We start from the raw sequence: 9,218 nt of genomic DNA, 5'->3' as shown, positions 1-9,218 counted from the left end.
TACCCAGTTAAAAAGACGTATTTGAATCCAAGCCGTGACAGATAAAGAACAGAAGTTGAATAATCAACATTTAATTAAATTCTTAATACTGCACTGTTTGAGTGTAGGAAAAAACCATTAGGATATCCTCTGTTGATTCTCAAAACTCTTAAACACTGCTAGACATAACTCACCAGAATTCACTAAAAATCAGCACTTTAAGTTTAGTGATAAATGATGACACCTACACTGACAGGCTAGCCTAGGGTGCAATTAACATCGTTCCTTAAAAAGTTAAATTGAACTGAAGGAGCGAAACTGTTACCAATATTAATACAACTATTGCTAACTTAATCACAAAGAGTTAAGATATCATATTTGATTACATACTAAACTTTGTAACAGAAGTAGATCTATTGTTTATCAGTCGAATAACAGTGGATTTGTTGACCTGTACAATGAATCACACAACATCACACCGAAATTCACTCAAGCAGTCTACTTCACAAACATGAATTCGAGCACGTCGGACTGTTAATAACAATTTTCAATGATTGTGCTTTAGTTCGGGCTTATCTTGCCACTGCATTGCTTACTTATAATATATTTCGATTTTCATATATTCTGATTTTTACTGGTACACTAACGAGGTAAATTATGCTTCCTAAAAATACTTACAATCTCAGCAATCACGATATGGTCCGCCAAGAGTCCCACTCGAGCAAAGTATAGAGAGTCAAAGCTAAGTAATGCGTATTGACCTCTAGCATTGCATACTTGCTGTGAGGTACCGTACCCTGCCCGGTTTCCGCCCGATGGGCAGTTTTTCTCAGATAACTTCTCTGAAAATGAATTATACAGGCGCTAATGTATACCAATTTGTTGCCGAAATTCTAGCAAATCTAGCTATGCCATTCTTACGCCCGAAATCATAAGCGATTGTCCGTAGCGCGCCGTCTGCGTGAGGCATTTTCCTTGCCTAATTCCGCCTAGACCCGCCCTAATTCCGCCCGATGGTGGGCGCGCATCAAAAGTATAGAAAAAGGAAACATCTCGGGTACACGTTAGGCCAAATCAAATTGCTTCCCAGTAGAATTCGATCTACATGTTATTTTGATAATTGATATTTCTTTCTTTATTTCTTCCCTTGCCTCTGTAGGCCTAATGCAAGTGCACTGTTATTTATCAGTTTCTGATCTGGAAAAACAATTTTTTACTGCCTTTGGAAAATCCTGCGACTTGTCTATGATGTTTTAATAATGTGTTCAGTCAAATCTTCAGTGTTCTATCGCTAATCGGGAGAGGGGAAGAAAAAAAAATCCACAATAACAACATTTTGTCAAAAAAAAAATACCACTATTAAAGTAAACACTTTGGAAAGAGAGTAATGGCACTTCATTTTTTTAATTTTTTTTTTAAACTGCAAATTATTCTCGACATCTCTCAAATCTTGATTAAAAAATAAATTAGCGTATATTTTTAGGATATTGGTTGGAAAAGCATAGCATTTTCGTCATAGGAATTATCATCATCGCCGACATCGTCTTAATCATCATCATTACAATTTTAGGGTAGGCCTATGTGACGCAAATGTGGTTTCCTGTTTGATTATTTGTTCAAGACTTCAAGTTGTTGTGTTTTTTGTTTTCTAGTTGTTCTAAATTATGCAGTATTTTATGCATTCAATAATAATAGTTCAACTTGAAAGATAAAACTTTCCGAAATGATCTTGAAAACGAAGTCGTCGATTCACTTCCATGGGGGGGGGGGGGGGGGGGGGGGGGGGGGGGGGTAGTGAGCACATTTTTTTTTTTTTTGATCCTCAAAAAAAAAATTCAATTTGCACCCCCCCCCCCTTGAGCGCCAGGGGGGGGGGGGGGCCCAACCCCCAAAAAAGGTAAAAATCACGTGATTTTACATGATTTTTTTTCTCAAGGGGGGGGGGGGGGCCGGGCCCCCCGGGATCCGCCACTGCCCCCACCCCCCCCCACATTTTCTACATAATGCTACATGTTAAATTCATCCATTCATCTATTTATTTATTCAATATTCATTCATTTTATTGCCGAGAGATATTTATGTTATGGATAGAGATGAAAAATGTTCACCTTTTATTCGCCATAAAACTTTCGCAAAACTAACAACGTAAGAATCACCTTAGCAATTTGAAAGGCCTGACAGGCGTATGCCCTTAATGTATTATTTATACTACTCTTTCGATAGCCATTCATATAGGTTTATTTCACATGAAACAACAGACTGGGATTTTAGTTTCTACCCCTATATTTATTTTATTCACAGTCAACTGAGGGAAATTTATGGCAGCGAAAATGTCATGATTCATGTTGGTCATGTTGGTAAATTAACACACAAACAATTGAAAAAAAATTGAAAAAAAATTATAGCCTAAAAAATAGAAGTATTAAGAAAGAAGGATATAAAATTGAAGAGGGAGACTAAAAGAAAAATGGGGAAAAGGAGGGGTGTAATCGAAGAAACATCCTGTATCGTATTATAAACAAGCACTCTTTTCGCTACAAAGCCACGACGCTGGATTAAAAGGCGACACAACATGAATACAAACTTTTTGCAAATCTATACCAACCCTGGCAACTTTTTAAAAGCCGGACCTATTTTTTGTCATTGGGATCACTGTCGGAGAACCGAACTTCAAGCATTTCTTAATATCAATCATATCTAATTTTGTCACAAAATTTAACTTCATGACTAGTAGGCCTACATTAAATTACAAATCAATAGACCACATCGTTACCCGAAATTGTCGGTTGCTCGAACGAACGGTCAAACATCATTGCAACATTCTTCGGGGGGAGGGGGGGGGGGGGGGGGCTTCAATCCCGGCCTCCCACCTTATTCGCCTATCATAATAAGGACAATTACACGCCAGAAAACTACTCCCAAGGATAATTACCCAAATGACAATTACCCCTCGACGACTCAAACTACGCCCAGAAAATTACCCCCGATGACGATTACCCCCATCTCTGAAACTTAACCCCTATATAGGACATTGACCCCCCCCCCGGGACAACCAAGAACAATACCCCCTGTTCATTAAAGGGGAAGTCAACCCCGATAATAAGTTGTGTAATTTTTAGGGGGAGATCATTTTCAGGGTGGGGGGGGGGGGGGGGTAAAATTATTATCTATCCCAACATCGTATAAACGATGTTCACACAGGGAAAATTTTCTATAAACATGTTTAAAACTGTTGAGTTAAACACGTTTATACTAATCATCTCTAGATACGATGAATTTTAGCTGTGTGTGAAAAGGCTGCATGTTATTGCAATGACGACCTTCGTCATTGCCTTGTTTTCGTTCACATTCTGCCCCATAAATATTCTTCTTATCTTCGTCAGAAAATCGCATTCGTTTTGCACGTAGTGCTTGTTATTCCTAGTTAGGTGCTTTTCTCATGTCCATTTCCTTTCAAATTTCGTGTGGTCAAGGGTGAGTTTATGTTACCCCTGGGGGCAATATGTCTTTCTACACAGCCATTCTCAATGTTTTCAAAGTAGTAGGCGTCATGATTCTCAGTATCATTATATGGCTGTATTCCTCTTTTGTTATGTACATAACAAAAGAGGAATACACCCTTGACCATTTTATTATTGTTTTGGTTTCGGCCAGGAATACAGACTGGTCAAATGGCCTAATCCATCAAAGTTATGAGTCATGTTTCGGGCTATACTGTAGGACTGGTAGGGTTTCCCTGAATTCAAGTTCGGGGGGAACATGAAAGGAAGTGGACCTGTTGACCAATGGGAATTTAATATTGTATGACCCTTCCCACTTTCTCAAACTGTTGCCCACTGGCGTACCTATGGGGGGCAGGGGGCAGAGTGCCCCCCCCCTGACGGGCTCCAGGGGGGGGAAAAGAAAAAGGGGAAAGAAAAGAAAAGAAAGGAAAGGAAAGAAAAAGAAAAAAGGAAAAGGGAAGAAAAAAGGAAAGAAAGAGAAAAAGGAAAAAAAGGAAAGAAAAAAGGAAGAAGAAGAGAAAAGAAAGAAAAAGGGAAAAGAAAAGGAAACGAATAAAAATGGGGAATTTAAAAAAAAAAAAGACCATGGTCGTACGCACCAGGGGGGGGGGGGGCAGTTGACCCCAGATATTTTGAAAACGTACAGTTTTTTTCCTGAAAATGTAGTGTAGGCCTATACCAAATCCTTCAATTCTACTTTTGAAAATGCAAAAGTACCCTCTTGACCAGTTCGGTCGCTCGAACTCCCTTCACTCCTTTTGCTTTTGAGATTCTTCGAAAACTTTTAACGCATCTTTCCCCTCCCCCACCAGAAAAATATTCCGCATACGGCCCTGAAAAATTAAAACAAATGAAAATAGGAAAATATAAGTGATATAACAAATTCGAAACTCTTCGCTGGCGCGAACTGCTTGCTAGCCTATTTTGTATTAAATGTTTTCACTTGCTCGTCCCCCTGAAAAAAGAAAAGGATTAGTATTGCCTAGAATACAATTGTGCCTGCCCCGACCTGCAACCATGGCAACAATAACACACAATACAGTGCGTCCCAGAAAAAGCGAAACCGAGAAGTATCGATGTTTTATCATAACTTAATCACAACCATAATGAATGAATGATACATATTTGGAAAGCTTAGAGTCTCCTCTTTCAGTTGATGCTACTCCGATGATGCATATTTCACGCATGATTAAAAGCAATTTGAAGGAAGGAAACCAAAAAGACATTTGGCGGGCGGTATCTGAATTTCGAAGAAAAATTCACATTTCTAGAAAGTTGTGTTTCTGCCCTTTCATATGACACCTCAATCAGGAAAAATGAGCGAGGAATAACAAAGTTCTGTTTGTTTAAAGTAGCCCTTACATGTTCATAATTTTATCTGGGTGCTTGCCGTAGCAAAAAGCAGATTTGACAAAAGACTTAACTCCGTTTCGTTGACAATCAGCCATGCATGAAGACTCTCGTCTACGGCTGATTGTCAATGAAACGGAGTTAAGTCTTTTGTTAATTTCGTTTATTGATACGGCAGGCAGCCAGTGAAAACGAATTCGTTTAATAAAATTATGGAAATGCAAGCACTACTTTAAACAAACAGAACTTTGTCATTCCTCGCTCATTTTCCTGATTGAGGTGTCATATAAAAGGGCAGAAACTCAACTTTCTAGAAATGTGAATTTTTTCTCGAAATCTAGATACAGCCCGCCAAATGTCTTTCATATGGCTCCGTTTAGTCTCATTTCACAACGCCCCTATCGTCAGAGCATGGTCAGATTCAGCAGCCTAACATGTTAGCCTATGGACGTTTTTTTAAAAAAATCGTTAAAAATTCATTTTTTGTTTAAACGAAAAGCACATCCACCCCGACGTACGTTATCACTAGCTCTTTCATTGGAGCCCTCATGTCTAATTGACTTTTGAAAGTTCACCCACCGTAATTTTTCAAAATAGGTTGCAAGCTCGTCATTGCCTATAAAACACATGTGAAACAAGTCTAACTTTGGACTCAGTTTACCAAGCGATTTGAAGATTATAGGTCGAGCACACGAAACATAAAAAGCATGAATTATCATAGATCACTTCTGCCTATTTCGTTTTGTCCATTTCATCCAACCCCCCACCGTAATTTTTCCATTTAGTAAAAGCAAACATTTTGCCGAGTTTAGCAAAAACATGAATATTCATGAACGGTCAGACAATACAGCCTTTTAGTACGTAACGTATAGTGAATGGGAATGTGCGATGATCCGTGTAGGAGGTAGAGGTCAGTGGTTTGTGCTGGCAATGTTCACGCGAGCGAAAATGAGACAATCGGAGCAATTGTTGGTTTCCTTCCTTCAAATTGCTTTTAATCACTCATGCGTGAAATATGCATCATCTGAGTAGCATCACATGAAAGAGGAGACTCTAAGCTTTCCAAATATGTATCATTCATTAATTATAGTTGTGATTAAGTTATGATAGAACATCGATACTTCTCGGTTTCGTTTTTTCTGGGACGCACTGTATATGTAAATGTTGCTAAAAGAGACTATTTCATTTTTCTAGCTCGCTACACTCGCTCGCAAATAAAATGAATAGACATTGCTTTGGAAACAATTGTGCCCACCCTTGACCTGCAACAATATCATTAAAAGTGGAAGAGTTTTTCGCCCTCTCGCCAAAAAGGAATTGAATCGCGTTAAACGCGATTGCGTCCATCCTGACCTGCCCCAATAAAAACAAGTTTATTTATTAATTTCTATTAAAAGAGAATTTTTTGTTTTGCTTGCTCGCTATGCTCGCTCGCCAAAATGGAGTTGCCACCGCTAACGTGTCCGCCCCAACCTGCAACAACCAGTTAATAATTATGTACCAAACGTTATTCAAAGAAGTTTTGGTGTGCTCGTGCTCGCCAAAACGGAATTAACATCACCTTAGACATGGTTGTGTAAGCCCTGCCCTGCAAAACAAAACAAAAAAACACAAAAAAATCTGAAATTTATGAACCAATTATCATTACAAAAATTTTGCTCGCTCGCCAAAATAGAAATAACACCGCTTTTAATAATCACGTCCCTGACATGGAACAATGAACCCAAGTTTAAATACCATATTTCCCTATAAAAGAGAAGTGATTTTTTTTGCTTGCTCGCTACGCTCGCTCGCAAAAATAGAAATAACACCGCTTTTAATAATCACGTCCCTGACATGGAACAATGAACCCAAGTTTTATGTACCATATTTTCCCTATAAAAGAGAAGTGATTTTTTTTTCGCTCGCTACGCTCGCTAGCTCGTGGAATTATGTGCCCACCACTAACCTGCTACAATATCATTAAAAAGAGAAATGTAGGGGGTTGCCTGCCCGCCAAAATGGGATTGACATTGCCTTAAACATGATTGTGCCCGCCCCCTACCTGCAACAATGAAACAAATTTTAACTAGCAATTCATTGAGAGAAAGATGTATTTCGCTCGCTAGCTAAAATGGGTATAAAATCACCCTAAACACAATATTGTTCCGCGCACTGCATGGGACAATTGAACCAAGTTTAAGTGGCAATTATTAAAAAAGAAGTGATTTTTTTCTTGCTCGCTACACTCGTTTGCAAAGAAATGAAATTAACGTCGCTAACAAGTGAATGTTCCCACCCCCAACTTGCAACAATACCAGTTTATATACCAAAACGTTACTTAAAGATTTTTTTTTGCTCGCTCGCTCGCCAGAAGTGAAAATTAGCATCGCCTTTTTTTGTTTGTTTCGGTCGCTTGCCCCCCCCCCCCCCTGACGGAGTACCCCAGGTACGCCACTGCTGTTGTCCAATAACATTTTAGGAAAGTCCTACACTGGTCCATGTATTGTAAATGTGGTATAAGTGCGTGTAAGGAGGAGAGCTCCTCAGAAGAATGATCGGCGAAGAATAATCGACGGAGAAGAGTTGACAAGAATAATTGTTAGAGTCGGGTTGAGAATCGAAATGTAGAACTCAGACTTTTAGAAGAATTGAGAAGAACTATATCAGTCAGATTGAGAATCAATACCGAGAATAGTGACAGAGCCCAGAACTAAGAACTCAGATTCCGAAGCGGAATCAGAATGGGAACATTGTGATTACTGAGCAACACTAATACCCTTTTCACATCTACCAAATATTGCTTAACCCCGGGAAATAGGTGGGGCTAAGGGGGCTCTTAGCCCCACCAATTCCTTCCTTAGCCCCACCAATTACCCGGGGTAATTTTAGCCGGCTTTCTGTTCACATTACGTTTTGCCAAAGTGGGCTAACCCCACAAATAGTACGGGACTATCTGGCCCTGCAAAATAGCAGGGTTAGCCGGGCAATTGCGGGTTAGCCGGGCAATTGTGGGCTAAGCTGCGTAGTGTGAATCCGAACCGGGCTAAGGAGAAGCGGGGCTAAGCAACAGCCAATCACAGACAGCGTGGTCGTGTGGTCGTGAATTTGCATTTATCGCGCGCTATGCATGCAGTTCACGTTACGCATGCATGCAGTTCACGTTACGCATGCATGCTCTCTGTATTGACGTTTAGTCTTTTACGAGGCAGAGGTCATTATGAAAAAATCTTTATTATAAAATTGATTTAAAAAAATAGTGAAAGAACATGTAGCTCATAATTTTTTATTGCATTTATCATTATCAGTCATATTTACGTAGGTAAATTTATCAAGTGAATTGGATGAAAAATGGGTAATTGATTTGTATCGGTAAAATAATAAAGGGAAAACGCTTTGCGCGGTAGCAAAAGCATTAATATTCATGAGCTATCGAATAGTCCGGGGCTAAGGCGAACGTAGTGTGAATCGCGTGAAATTTCTTAACCCGGCTAAGCACATAGTCCGGGGTAAGAAAATAGATGTGAACAGCAAAAAAATAGTATGGGGTTAAGGATAGTATGGGTTAAGGATAGTCCGGGGTTAAGAAAAATAGATGTGAAAAGGGTATTAGACTCTAAATCAGAATACAACTACAAAGCATCGTTCTTCGCTAGTCGATATAAAGGGGTGTTGACGGCCACAGAATGCTGAACGAAACTTCATAAGTCAATGACAGAACTTCATTGATTCAACAAGTTGCAGTGACGGTGTACGTGGTGATTGCCTAATCATCTGCTGGGCCCGTATTCAATAAAACTTCTAAGACATTTTTCTTAAGTCTAAGAAAATGTCTAAGATTTGTCTAGGTTAAGAAAGTTGCCTTAGCCGTATTCTAAACACGTAAAGCAGTTTGTCTTAGCCAAGACGAAAGATAAGACAAATTCTTAGACCCGATGACGTCATGTGGGAAAGTTGATGTGGTCGACTCGAGCGAATTAATTGCAACTCGATTTGCCTATGTAATTTGCGTGTTAAAATAAAAATCGCACCGCACGAAAATTATACACTAACATGTATGGGAGAGCGTAAGGGAGGAACGATGCTCACATAATTATTTCGGGATTGACCAACTGACACTAAAACAGTCTAGTCAAGACCACCTGAGGCTAGATCTAACATCCACTGTAGGCTTTTTATACTTTTCTGTCAAACAACTCCGAGGAGCCCAACCGGGCTTACTTATTATGTCGCAGCCGCAGGTCTGTGAGTATGAAGGGAGCGCCGTCGCTAGCCGGCCGACCAGCGCTAGCTAGCATTGGATTTGGAGCTACCCTTTCATTGTTTTACATCGTCTACTGTTATGATGGCCTAAAATTAATCAAATGGCTAAATGTAACCTTTATCAGACTCATACTATAACAAATT

This window comes from Strongylocentrotus purpuratus, unplaced genomic scaffold (assembly GCF_000002235.5).
Source record: "Strongylocentrotus purpuratus isolate Spur 01 unplaced genomic scaffold, Spur_5.0 spur5_scaffold_4, whole genome shotgun sequence".
NCBI lineage: Eukaryota > Metazoa > Echinodermata > Echinoidea > Camarodonta > Strongylocentrotidae > Strongylocentrotus > Strongylocentrotus purpuratus.
The sequence above is the reverse complement of the archived record's forward strand: the minus strand, read 5'-3'. Positions refer to the sequence as shown.